Raw genomic sequence first — 14170 nt, 5'->3', positions numbered from 1 at the left:
CCTTGATGGAATATGTGTTTCTGATCTGATTAGGACACAGGTTCTATTCTGAGAGATATTCTGCCACCTCTTCAACATTTCTCATCAGCTAATAAATTTCATTTCTTGATTAAATTGCATGATTCAAGAAGGCATATACATATTTATGATCTCCCCATCAAATTTCTAGAATTAGTACCAGCTATAGTTTACTTTGTATCTTTGAATTGTCCCATATTATTGACTTATCCTTTACATCCTTGAGAAAGTATAAATTTTCTTTTTTTAGTGGATAATTTCTGTACTTTTTATAATATTTTTAGACTACAATCAAATTGCTTAGATTATGTCAAAGTTTCTTTTGTACTTGATTTAAGTATCTGGACAAAGAGCTTACAAAAATGATAGTGCTCCCCCAGGCAGCCAAGGCCATGGAGTACAACTGGTCCATTCTTTCTTTAGAGGATACTAAACATAGCATAATCAATCCTTATATCCTTCCATTTTTAAAGCTGTGTTTTGTCAGAAACAGAACAAACTAAAATTGCCAAAAAGAAATCACACTAGATAAAAGGGTCTTGCTTTTCAGCCAGCAAAATTTAAATTGAGCAGTTTCTGTACTGTCTGGATCCTACTAATTTACCTTCTCTGTAAGTTATTTCCTTGTTTTTCTTGTAATTCTCTTGGATCTATTTGTATTTAAAATCACCAATTTTCTGTTTTTCTCTGTCTGTTTCTGCCTTTCAAGGCCAGGTTTTGATTGTGGGGGGAGCTAAGGGTTTGTCCTCTGTGAGAAGCTACCAGAAGCTTCTCCCATGTCCAGCAGAGCCAATGCCTAGGATGGACCCACCAAAGTCAAACCAGTCAGGAAGGATGACAATGTCTCTGTGAAAATATATTTAGGAAGTGAAACAAAGTTATTGCACAGATGCAGTTGGGCCAGAGAAGAACAACTCTGCAGACACCAAGGTCAGTGGAGAAGGAGATAGAGGAGGTGCTCCACTCGCTGGAGCTGAGACTCACCTGCAGGCCATGGTGAAGACCATGGTTAGTCAGGCTGTGCCCTGGAGCTCATGGAGGTCAATGGGACAGCAGAGATTCATCTACAGCACTAGAAGTCATGAAGGAAAACTTCCTCCCCTAGTCTCCAGCTACCTGAATTTTCAAAGTAAATGAAAATTTAATAATGAGTAGCTATTTGGATATCTTCTTCTTTCCTGCTTAAGAAAATGAAAACTGAATGTTTAAAATAGCTTCACTCCAATCTTCTCAGAAATGGTATTTCTTTAAAACACATAATCTAAAGGACAATGTCACTTATCATAAATCAAAACTTTTGAAAGTCTTAGCCATGTTGACCAAACCATGGAGAAAGGGACAAATTTAAAAATCAATTTTTTTTTGTCTGTACTAGTTGCAGAAGCAATTTTCTGCTTTTTCCCCACTCTGCCTATATTTGCAAATATACCAGCCCAAGAGTAACAATAAGAGAGTGTTCTGGATATAATCTGGCCACCCAGCCATGATACAATGTTGATATTAAGCAAGTGGGCATTATCACCTTATATTGAAGAAAAATGGCTGTGTTATATATTTGTAGTGAAAAGGACTGAGCAGTGTTTTCTACTCTGTGATCTAGGGAACCAGGGTATCTGCTAATCTGGGCATTGTAGCACAGTTTCTGATCTATACATATTTACAGACTATTTCAGCATCAACAAGAGCTGAATAGCATTTATAGACTTCTCATCCTGTTACTTCTTCCAGTGTTCATTTCTTCTTATCACCACCTTCTATGTGTCCTAGCCTCTCAGTAATGCAGATAAATAAATTATCATTACCTGTGGCAGATTGTAGCTGTTCAAGGAGATATATTTTCTGCCATCAAGACAGTATCTCCCTTAGACGAAACAAACACACCGTAATCGTGCAGCATAAAACTACAGCTGGAAACTCTTTACAGAAACTATGGACCTGGATTAATTTTTCCTCCCTCTAAATAAGATAGACCTCACCAGGGAGGTTATTATCTTTGAGAGACTTCTCTAAAAACAAGTTTTATTACCTCACTTTGCAGATTCACACCATGTCTGCCATAAATATGGTAGATCACTGGTGTTTTGTCTATATTTTTTGTCTTCTAATGGTATGATTGAAGCTCTCAAAGTTTGTTTTGAGGAAGGGAAAAGCAAAGGACAATTTTATGGAGTTTTGGATAAGGCTAGAATCCAAAATGTTCCAGTTAAAACATATGGATAGGCAAGATGTCAAAATGTGCTCCTTAGCATCCTATATTTATGCAAATAAAAATATGAGGCTCTTGACATGAATTAAGAAGTAGGGATTTTAGAATCTGAATACACTTCCAGCTTTGCAGATGGACTCCAAACTATGATGGGACTAGCTCAAATCCCCAGAATATCTTGTATGAACTTTGTAAGGGGAACTACGCCCATATTTGGATTTTACTTTAGCAGGTGGAGCATATCTGCATTTTGAAATCACATTACCATGAGTGTAGAGGGTGTGTGTGAGAGCAGAATGCTTGATAAGGGTTGCCCTCACTCTGAAACAAAATGCATTTTATAAACCTATGTGCTAAAGAAAAACTTGGCAGGTGGCACCCTAATAAGAGTTTGAACCTGCACAAATTTGCCACCTCTAACTTTCATACTGTTTGCAAAAACAAACTGACAGACATGGGTGACTTTTCTTGACATAGCTTTAAAGCAGGGCATTGTTTCAGTGTGGATTAGCATACCCATGCAATGGCAAGACACACTTGATTTAAGTATTTTTTGTTCCTAGATTTTTGAGTTTTGTTTTTGAGAAATTTTTTTTCTCCTTTTATTTTGTCACTGATGGAGCAGAACCTGCTTCTGCTCATCATTCTTTTTTAATCTAGCCCAGCGATGAAACACACAACTGGGGCAAGCTTGGCAGTTGAAGGATCCAGATGCTAAATTCCAGGATTAATTTCTCTAGCAGAGGCAACTGGGAGCCAGATCCTCTCTCTGGCTTTCCTAGCAGCTTGGTTTAACCCCCAGCAATCCAAAAGGCTCATTTTTGTGTTAGACTGGGAGTTCAGTTTTCCTGGAAGGTAAAGAACTGCCAGATTGCCTTTGTCAAATTAAGGATTCTGTATTTAAATATCAGTGCCTTGATTTTCCCAGCGATGGGAACTCAGTCATTGAAGACTTATGTATGTGCTAATGATGCTTTCACTTGGCATTGTCCTCAGAATGTGAGGAAAGAAGGAAGTTGACATTAGCAAGTGAAAACAATGGGGGGGGGGTAAAAATAAGCAGTGATACAGCTACATTAAAACAAGGATGGCAATTGTGATACATGAAGAGAGAAAATCGAAGCAGCTTAATTAATGTAGAAATGTAAAATCAGTTAAAATGCCATCTGATTATTATCATTTAACCTGCTTTTTTCCCATTGGTTGCCTTTTTTTGTTGTTTTGTTTGCTTAGTTACTTAGTTTGTTTTGTTTTAAAATGACCTTCTTTTATTCTTGATGTCAGGGAAATGAATTGTGACAGAACAGTAGAACAAAGAAATCTTGCATTCTTCCAGAAAATATTTTACCCTTGTTGCAGTAGTACTTAATTAAAAGTAAACCTTAAATATTAAACTTAACCTCTAAATTGTGTGTACTGTGGTTGCAGGGACTATTAGCCATCAGAAGACAAAAAACAATATAAAGACAGTTTGGATTTCCAGTAATGAGTTATGCATTGTGTGTGTTTTTTAAATAAGTTAATTCTGTATTTATCAAACAATACATGTTGAAGGTGCACTATATACTAAATAACAAGCATGTCATTTCACAAAGATATTACCAGGGAAAAAAGTAAGATGAAAGAGAATTAAAGTGCAACTACTACAGGAAAAAACAATGCAGTGAATGCTCAGTTTCACATTTGAAAATAGATCTTTCGGTATGACCATATGTAAATTAATAGCATACACTTTTGTAATATCACACCAACTACTGGTTAAAAAAAAAAAGCCTCAAATACAGCATGTATCTCAAGACCAGATAGATTTATTTTAAAATAATTTTTCTTCTTCCTGCTATTGTGTCTTTTAAACCCACTTTACAATAGGTATAGATGACTTTAAAAAAGGAAATTTGGCAAGACCCATAGAACAGTGGGAAAAACTGGAAGTGAAAAATGAAAGTTAAACTCCACAATGAAGATTTTCAGCATGCAGCCAGAAGGTGATCATAAAGGTTACATTTATTTTTAAAGATTTATTCATATGCTATTAGATTTATTCCTGCACCTAATAAAATTCCTGACCAAATGTGCACCAGAAGTGCTCTGTGGGAGAGGACCTGGAATGTAGCTCTGCAGAGTAGGGAAAAGGCTATCTTTTAGAATTTCTCCTTTGCTTTTCTGGATGAACACCTTCTACCCAGAGTATTGAAACAAATCTATTATCCTGAAGGCAATAAATGAGTTTATGCTCATTGTTTCTATGTTTGTTCTGTGTGCATACTTCAGCTAGCACACAATCAAGGTCAGATGGATTTTATTTAACAGATGAACTAAGTGTATGCAGTATAAGTAGTGTGTCTGTTTATGTGTTGATCTGAAAAGCAATCTGAGAATTTTTGGCTGCAGTCAAACTCAAATATGATGCCAAGATTCATGACCTATGGTTCATAGGTGGGAGCACAGGTCATAGAATTGTTTGTGAGCAATAAATTACAAGCTCCTGATTAGAGAATTTTGGAGTATGGCTTTGGTCAGGGTCTTGTCAAGTGAAGAAGTGATGGATCAGCAGAGGGATTAAAGCCTGGTCTAAAGAAATGCATTGGGATATCTCCGGGGATAATCAGACCTTTACCCCAATAAAGGAAAAGCAAGAAGTATTATATATGTGGAAAAAAATATGCATAGTCTCTATAACCTGTGTTCATGTCACCTTATAGAGTTTTCTTTCCTGGAGGAGGATACTTTATAGCAGGTAGGCAGCAAAGTTCTATTAAGTCACCTGGCTGAATTTCTTATGCCTCCCCTACCAGCACTCTTTATTATGGGTCAGATCCTGACACCACTAAAAACAAAGATAAAATTCCCACAGAGTCTCTTGGGGCCATGATTACAGAATAAAGAAATTTTTTTGTTTTGTGGTAGTTGATGTGAGTCTTTTCAGATTGGGATGACTAGAGGGTCCGGATGACCTCACCTGTTCTGCTGGCAATGCTCTTCCTAATGCCGCCCAGGCTGCCAATTGCCTTCTTGGCCAGGGAGCACTGCTGGCTCATGGACAGCTTGTTGTCTACCAGGACCCCCAGTTCCTTCTCCACAGAGCTGCTTTCCAGGAGGTCAGCCCCCAGCCTGTGCTGGTGGGTTATTCTTACCCAGGGGCAGGACTCTGCACTTGCCCCTGTTGAATTTTGGGTGATTCTTCTCTGCCCATCTCTCCAGCCAGCTGAGGTAATTCTGAAGGGCTGCACAGCCCTTAGGGATATTGGCCACTCTTCCCAGCTCTGTGCCACCAGCAGAATTGCTGAGGAGGCATCTGCCCCTTCATCCAAGTCACTGATGGATAAGTTGAACAATTCTGGGCCCAGTATTGGACTTTGGGAATACCACTAGAGACAGTCATCCAACATCCATCCCTGTGCCACTGATTACAACCCTCTGGGATCTGCTGTTCAGCCAGTTCTCAATCCACTCTCTGTCTTTCCTGAGTTTGCCTACATGGGTGTTGTGAGAGACAGTGTTGAAAGCCCTGCTGCAGTTGAGGTAGACAATATCCACTGCTCTCTCCCCTCATCCATCCAGATAGTTGTTTCATCATACAAGGTCATTTGGTTATTCAAACATGATTTCCTTTTAGTCAGTCCATGCTGACTGCTCCTAATCACCTTCTTGTGATCCATGTGAATAGAGATGACCTCCAGAAGGAGGTGCTCCATCACTTTTCTGGGGATTGAGGTGAGGCTGACTAGCTAGTAGTTCCCTGGGTCCTCCTTCTTGCCTTTTCAAAAAGACTGGGGTGATATTTGCCTTCTTCCAGTCCTCAAGAGCCTGAACTGATCACCATCACCTTTCAGAGATGATTGCGAGTGTCCTGGCTATGGTGTCTGCCAGCTCTCCCAGCACTCATGGATGCATCCCATCAAGGCCCATGGACCTGAGGATGTCAAGATTGCCTAGGTTTTCTCTGACCCAGTCTATTGCTTAGTTTTGCATAAACTGTAGTTTTAACTCACACCCAGTCTTAGGTGCAGGAAAACCAGAAATAACTGGTTGCAATGTTTTGGTAGGAAAGAAGCAACAAGGTTTGTAATTTTTAGGATATTTTTGGCCTTTCTTTCAAAACTTTTGCAATTCTTAAAGTTTTGCAATTCTTACATCTTTGGAGGCTGTAAGAAGAGGTATGAAGGTAGTGTGAATAGTTCATGATGTCAGAATAACTATAGGTTTATTCCAGGAATTTATTTCATTTGAATCACCAAAATAACTATTTAACAGTAAAGTTCTTTAAAAAAGACATACGTGAAGATAACACAAGAGAATGACTTAAATTACTCAGATAATTTTTAGTATAAGAATTTGAAGGTGTGTTCATTTATGATGTTGTTAGGGCATACAATATCATTGTTCAATTTAGAGCTAGAAATAGCATGTTGTCTCTAAACAATGTTGATATTATGCTTTTATTCATTTATATGGGTACTACTGATATCCTTGTTTGTCAAATTACTGCTGTGAGAGACCCTTTAGATCAGTTTAATTTTCAGTAAACCTTGCTACAAAAAAGAGCTACCATGTGATTAATCCATGGAGGCCTATAAAAGCTGTAGGAACTCTTCTTGAGAGGCACAAATTACTTTAATTCAAATACATTAAAAAATAGTTTTGAATAAAGGAACATGAAGAACAGAAGAAAACATACCTTACATACATTCATTTTTCATTGAAATACTATACAATTCTATACAAGACTGATATTTATCATATGCGATTCATGTCTGTTCTTAAAAGTATTTGGGGATGTAAAGGTTTTGAATTTGATTGCTGCAAATATGGAGCTGTGCCTTGGTCGCTGGAAAACAACTGTTCATCTTAGGTTGAGTTTAGGGAAGAATTGACAGATATGGTAGTGAAACATCAGTAAGTAGCCCTGATTTTCCTGAAAGGAGACTTCACTCAGCATTTCTGTGGGGATTTTTTCCAATTGGTTCTTCTAAGAATACCAAATAATCTTTCCTTTTAAGAGTTTTACCAAAGTAAGTTATTTCTAGCCAATAAATTCATATATTCAAGTGTGCCCTTGGCATCAAGAAACTACAGGCAACAGCCTAAGAGATGAAAAAATTTGGAAGCTTTAGCATTTTTTTTTCAGCTTTGTATTCAGTAATTGAAAAGGCTTTTGGGTATAAGTTTTAACAGAATGCTCCTTATTGAATTGCACCTGAGAGGAACAGTCAGTGAAAAATGTTAACTTGTGAATTATTTCTCAGCAGATAGTTACACTAGAACTCCCTCTGGATGAATGGTTTTATTTGGATTTTGGTAGACTCTGTCTCCCTTTTGGTCAGTCAAGTACAGTTAAACCCTGTTTAGTATTCTGTAAGCTCTAAAAATTAATTTCATCCCTAATTCTCTTGAAATATGGAATCAGACATGGAATGTGAAAGTAGAAGTACATAAGATATGTATGGTGCATTTTTTCTTTGGAAAGAAACATAAGGCAAACAGATGTGACAGTAGTCAACGTGTTTTCTTTATCTGTTCAGTCTTGACACCACCTCTCTGCACAACACACTTCTATAAATTTTAAATTGAATCTTGAGTTGAAAACTGCTGCAGAGGTTGTGTCTTTATGGCCAGCATTTTTTTTTTTTTTGTTTTTTCCAGAAATCCAATCGGAAGCAATGAGGATAATCAAATTATTCTTTATAGTGTGTTGCTATGTTTCATATTCTATAGAAACAATAATTTATGGGAAATAGTGAATCAATCTACTCAGAAAAAAAACTGACATCAATTCCAGACATATATGCACTCAAACATTGCCAAAATATTATTTTGATTTCTGTGTATATGTTTATGTCATCATATTTTTTTTGGCGTGTCTTTATTATGGGATCTGTAGTACAATTGTGGAACAGTAAATATGTACTTAAAAAATCTGTATTGTTATTCTTCTTTTTAATGAAGTGCCTCTAACATTCTACTTTTTGATTTGATAAAAAAATTACATAGTTTTATTAAATGTCACTTTAAGTTAGTATAAGTTAGGAGTATGTGCCATAAAAATCCAGAGGTAAACCTTTAAACTGACAGAGACAGCTTTGTCCCAGTGAAAGAATTTATGTGTGAATCTGTTAAAAATAGGTGTCTTCTCCTTACTCCCCTTACTCCCTTATCCCTGTTTGCAACCATTTCACTTCCATGGTCCATAGTTATCCTGCTGTCAAATTAATTAACTTCTTTCCATTTTGTCCTTTCAAAATGGACAAAATCAACTATCCTAATTGATAGCTAAAAGTATTGTTATTCTCAAATTGCAGGACCTTCTGCTCTATAAAAAAATATTTTTGGTAACAAATTCTTCATTGAGGTCTGCATTCGTCCCTTCCCCCTCACTGAATTTACCTGTGATTAATTTAAAATCATATGTGAAGAACATCTAGGCAGTCAATTATCCTGGCCAACGCAATTTTTATGGCCTTGTAGTGTTTTTAATCTTTTTTTTTGTTTACTTTTAAATCATTCTTTCCTTCAAATTACTTTCAAGTCATTAGATAACAATAGCTGTCCAAATAATACTTCTATTTTCAAAACTGCAGTGGTACTATATGGACTAAACCCAGGATCTACACTCATCTGAAAGAATTACCTAAGAGGTCATATAATCTTTCTCATAAGGATTATAATGTCTTCAGACCTGAGTACATTGAATATCTACTGAGATTTTTTTGCACCCTAGTTATAGTAATTTACATTTGTAGACCTTGATTCCTATAAGGCAGCTTGCCTATTTTAATATGCTTAATGCCATCAACTTTACTTAAAACTGAGGCAAAATATTAATTCAAGTTTTGGGGCCATATCTAGATTATATTTAATCTTTTTCCTTGATCTATTTTTAATTATGTGGATAAGAAACTTTTCAGTATTTGTTTAATATCCTTTGCAAGATCTAATTTATCTTGACTTTTGCAGTTCTCACTTCTTCTCTAAACATATTGACCTGTAACACATAACTTTCACTACTGATTAAACCCTTTCTTCCTTTCTTGCAGGTCTTCTGTTTTTCTCACTTTTGAAGACACTTTTTTCATCCATTTAGATTTGAGGCCCTTTTTTCCATGTTTCCTCTACTTTGTATTGAAAATCGAAGAAAATTCCCATGCTTATGGCTTAGGGAGATTCTAAATCTGTGGTACATTCAATTCAACTCCCACAAGTTTTCTCTTCTGAATTTAAAACCTTCATTATGGAATTGCTTTTATTTCATTCCCCTTCATTTCAGCTGAGTCACTCACAACCACTTGAGCCAGAGTTACACCACTAAAAACAACTTGATAAAGAGTTTTTAATTTTAGTGCCTCATATGAGGCTCTAGTCTCACAGAATTATTAGGAAATAAAATTCTTAGAAATCCACATGAATTTATCTGAAATAGCCAGTCAGCACTTTCATATATAGCAATAACTTTGATCAGGATGCATTTCTACTCCCAATGCAAAATTGATCTATTTCCTGTTTGCAGAAATTACTGGAGGAAAAACCAAATAGCAACCAAGAAAACCCCAAAAGAAACCCAAATGAACCCCTACGGGAAATAAGCACTGTTAAGTTGGGGAGAATATAGTAACTGAAAGGAAACACACATGTAATAGTGAAGAGAATGGATTACTGCTTCTATATTATTTCAATTGTCCAGGCAGATTGGCACAAAAAAATAGCATGTATTTTATTATGGTCTAATATAATATTTAGAAGAAAATAACACAATTATAAAAACAAAGAAAATGTACATGAAAGAAGAGACTGATTTACTTAGTATCTAGGACCAGATCTTATCTTGAATATTCTGTTTCAAAACTGACAGAAATGAAGGGTCATTCTGGGTGCTGCTATAACCCAATGATAATTATTCCATAAAAAAGTGGAACAACTTCAACATGAAAGAGAGACATGAAATATATGCAGGGGATGGATTTACAGGATGTTACTTTCATACATAATGAAAGCTCAAAAAATTGACCTGCTATTAAAAGTGTAGAGATATTTCCTTCTCCACTGGCTGAATTTTCCAAGGTAAGAAGGACTTGGAAATGTAACAGCAGGATACAGTCATGCTGCTGAATACCTTATTTAGACGTACTATTTTTACTGAAGGAGTTAATGAAAGCTTCTCTCAGATAGAAGTGAGAGGAATAGTCTAGAGGTAATCTTGTTTCAAATATAAGAAAATAGAAATCATATAGCCCACCATCTTTCCATCTTAAAAAAGCAGTCAGCCTTTTCGTCAGGTAAAAATACCATTCTCAGCAATACAATTGACTACATCATTAGCAATAAGAATCCCTCATAGTAGTAGAAGTTCAATTAATAAATGATACACAGACAATTAATGTTTTTTTCTGACGGTGTTTCTCAATGTGAAAATATAAGTCTCACAGAGTTTTTCTGGGGGAACTGATATTATAGGAGTCCCAGGTGACAGGAAGTTAGAAAACCTACAAGAAGGATCAGAAGGACGATCCAGGGTTGTCAGACTGACCTTGGTGCTGGGAAAGGCCATGGAGCAGATCATCTTCAGTGTCATTATGCAATGTACAGGACCACCAGGGCATTTTTGCCTAGCCAGCACAGGTTTATGAGAAGCACATCCTACTTGAGCAGCCCCAAGTCCTCTGATGGCAGAGTCATGAGCCCGGAGAATGAGGGAAAGGTTGTGGTTGTTTTCTATCTGGACTGTAGTAAAGCCTTCAGCACTGTTTCCCACAGCATTCTCCTGGCAGCTGGCTGGATGGCCAGTCCCAGAGAGTAGTGGTGAATGGAGTTATATCTAGTAATGGCCAGTCACAGTGGGGCTAGCCAGGACTCAGTGCTGGGGCCAGTCCTGTTTAATATCTTTATCAATGATCTGGACAAGATGATCAAGCAGACAACACGAGGTTGGGTGGGAATGTTGATCTGCTGGAGGGTAGCAAGTCTCTGCAGAGGGATCTGGACAGGCTGAATTAATGGACCAAGGCCATGAAAGTTTAAAAAGGGCAAGTTGCACTTGGGTCACAGCAATCCCCTGCAGTGTTACAGGCTGGGGGAAGAAAGTCTGGAAAGCTGCCCAGCAAAAAAGGACCTGGGAGTGCTGGTCAGCAGCTGGCTGAACCCAAAGCAATGTGCACAGGTAGTCAAAAAGGTCAATGGCATCCTGGCCAGCATCAGCAATAGAGTGGCCAGCAGGACCAGGGCAGTGATTGTCCCTCTGTAGTCAACACTGGTGAGGCCACACCTCAAGTCCTGTGTGCAGTTTTGGGTCCCTCACTGCAAGAAAGACATTGAGGCGCTGGAGCACATTCAGAGAAGGATAGCAAAGCTAGGGAAAGGTCTGGAGCACAAGTCTGATGAGGATTGGCTGAGGGAGCTGGGGTTGCTTATCTTGGAGAAAAGCAGGCTCTGGCGAGTGTTATCGCTCTCTACAACTACCTGAAAGGAGGTTGTAGCAAAGTAGGGGTTGGTCTCCTCCCAGAAAACAAGCAGTAGGGCAAGAGGAAATGGCATCAGGTTGCTCCAGGAGGTGTTTAGGTTGGATATTAAGAAAAAGCGTGAAAAGGTGGTTAAGCGTTGGAGAAGGCTGCCCAGGGAAGAGGTTGAGTAATTACCCTTAGAGATATTTAAAAGATGTTTAGATGTGATGCTAAGGGATGTGGTTTAGTGATGAACTGGGAAGAGTTAGATTTATAGTTGGACTTGATGATCTTTGAATTCTTTTTCAACCTAAACAAGTCTATGATTCTATGATTTTACTTAATCAAATATGTAAATAAGAAGTCTAGAAAAACAATCTTTGCCAGGCTCCTATTTTGTTGTACCAGATGCATGTGAGACTCTTGTCCCCATCTGCCTGTTTCATCTTAGATATGAAAACATCATATTAATTGTGACTATCATATTAATTATATCTGATTGTTTAGGACGTGAGTAACTGAATGCATCTCTTTCGGTGCAGGTGGCACAGTTTTCAATGTGATGAACTACAGCAATCATGGAAAGCTAGATAATTTATTTCTAATTTACACTGAAAGAATGAAATTTAGTTTTTAGGGAAAATATGTAGATCTTTCAGTCATTAAGGAAATTACAGTCACTTTTGTTGCAGTAATTTCTCTTTTATAAAAATCTGGCTTAAGGAAGAAAAATTACTTGACTGTAATTGATTTCTACTGTATTTTATTCTTTCATGCTACACCTGTCATCTTATCTACATGTGTCTCAGATTTAAGACTACAGAAATGACTGTAGAAGAAGGTAGTATTTGTGATGTGCTATGAATTCTATTGAAATCTTTTGAACTCATTTAGGATATGGCATTCTATGGCAGATTAATTAAAATAATTCACAGTTCCTTCAGCCTGGGACAGGGAAAGGGAAGACTCAGATGTAAAATGCACTCATCAGGTTCACTCACTGCCTACTCTTGTATCCATCAAATTTGTCCTGAAGTGAGTCATCAATATTTTGGCCATGAAAAAAAAAGGTCAGACGAACACTCTGGAGTCTTAAGTCTTAAAATCTTTTCCTGCTGGAGACAAAAATAATCTTTCTGTGTTCCTCCAGAAGTCTTGTGAACAGTGGAAAATACCTCCCTGCTTCAAAACTTCATCAAAAGTTCTGTGTGACTCCCCTCCATGACCTATCTGAGCCTCTGTTCTATGGGGAAGCCAAAAAATTGAGTCTGACTCTGTCCCACACTCTCAGGGCACGTGCTTCAGCCCATCTACAAGGCTGACCACAAACTGCTTCAGGTGATGACAAAAGTTTTATTTTTCTGGATGTTTAAAATTCACCACAGGAGGTAAAAAGTCATTCAGCTACCTTACTTCACTTAATTGTGTCCTTCATAAAATGCCTAAATTAAAATAGTTTTTTCCAATTACCAATAGTTAGCAATCTTTTTAGCTTAGCCTGCCAACTCTCTCAGGAATTTTTTATTTGGTTTTACTTTTTTTTTTTTTTTTTTAGGGAGGGGCATTCTTATGTGAACAATGTAAAATTAAGAACTCATCTACTGAAGCTGATTTTGACTGTCTTGATATTAGGAAATAAAAGGTTTTCTCTGTGCTTAATAGTGTCATATGGCTCAGCTGGGACTTAAATTGATCTTTTTGCTCATTTTCTCATTTTCCAGCTAAAATCTTGGGCTGGGACATGTTGCTACTCTGTTTACCTTCAATGCCTCCTGCTGCTCTTCCAGAGATCTGTGATGACATGTCTTCATCTTTTCATTCTTAGTTTGGTCTGTCATACAGCCAGAATTAAAATGTGTGTTATTGAAATGTGTGCATTTCAGATCCTTGAATGTGATAATGGCCTTCAGGTTTAAAAAGAGTACTGAAATGTCAGAAGCAAGATGTGATGTCTTACATCTGCCATCTGATTCATGGGAATATATGGAAAAATCTCTTAGGGAAAAGTAGAAATTAAAAAATTAATGTTTTGCAAACACAAATAAGTTGTCTGAGGAAGTCAAACTCGTGAACCTGGGATATGCTTAATTGAATGCAGCAGAGAAAGATGCTAGTGTGATGTCTATTTGCCCTGTCTGGTACCTTGTGCAATTTCTGTGAAGTAGTAAGCCCAAGGGCTGAATTGTGTTCAGAGGTGACAGTGAACCTCATAGCTCCTTAAAAAAGCATTTTCTCTGTGTTACATTCTATTTCTTTTAGTAAGTCTAATTCATGTTTTACGTATCCATGGTACTGTTAAAATGTGAATCATTCTAAGTAACTCTTTATGACAGCCTGGCTGTGGAGTGGGAAGACACCATAGTAAAAAAACAAAACTATAAAAGAACACTGTGCTAGAAATTGTAGTACAATTCAGCTTTCTTAGATATTTGCAAAATATGTGAGCCCACATGACAAAGATGCTAATAGAGTTTTGGTATCCTAGCCCAGAGTACTCCTTAAAAAGTACTTATGA

This window comes from Pyrgilauda ruficollis, unplaced genomic scaffold, assembly GCF_017590135.1.
Source record: "Pyrgilauda ruficollis isolate IOZ18807 unplaced genomic scaffold, ASM1759013v1 scaffold20, whole genome shotgun sequence".
Classification (NCBI taxonomy): Eukaryota; Metazoa; Chordata; class Aves; order Passeriformes; family Passeridae; genus Pyrgilauda; species Pyrgilauda ruficollis.
Note: the sequence above shows the minus strand (reverse complement) of the source record.